Raw genomic sequence first — 463 nt, forward strand, 5'->3', positions numbered from 1 at the left:
CAGTGACCATCTAGCAAAAGTTAAAAAAATAATTTCACTTTCCCTGACCCTCCACAGATCATCAGGGGAAGCATTTAATTCCCCACTGTGCCTCCTTGACAGGGGCTGGATGCAATACTCCCTAGGGTCCTTTCCAGTTCTGCAGTTATAAGATGATGATGATGATGATTGTTTGACATGGAGGCTGGTATGCCATTTGGATGGGAGGAACTCACCAAATGGCACATCACTCCTTCCCCCACCTCAACTAGCCCTTTGCAGCTCGATCCAGCCCATATCAAAATGGCCAGTCTGGATAGGCCGTCAGTTGGACTTACTTCTGAGTAGACATGCATTTGACTGCACCCGTTAAGACTCCAAAGCAATCATACCATGGAACTGAAATGTACGCATGAAATCAACAGCTCAACAAGATGTTCTAAAAATCACCAGTTGGCTTTCCCCAAGAACACTTACACAACGA

Source organism: Pogona vitticeps, chromosome 2, assembly GCF_051106095.1.
Source record: "Pogona vitticeps strain Pit_001003342236 chromosome 2, PviZW2.1, whole genome shotgun sequence".
Lineage (NCBI taxonomy): Eukaryota > Metazoa > Chordata > Lepidosauria > Squamata > Agamidae > Pogona > Pogona vitticeps.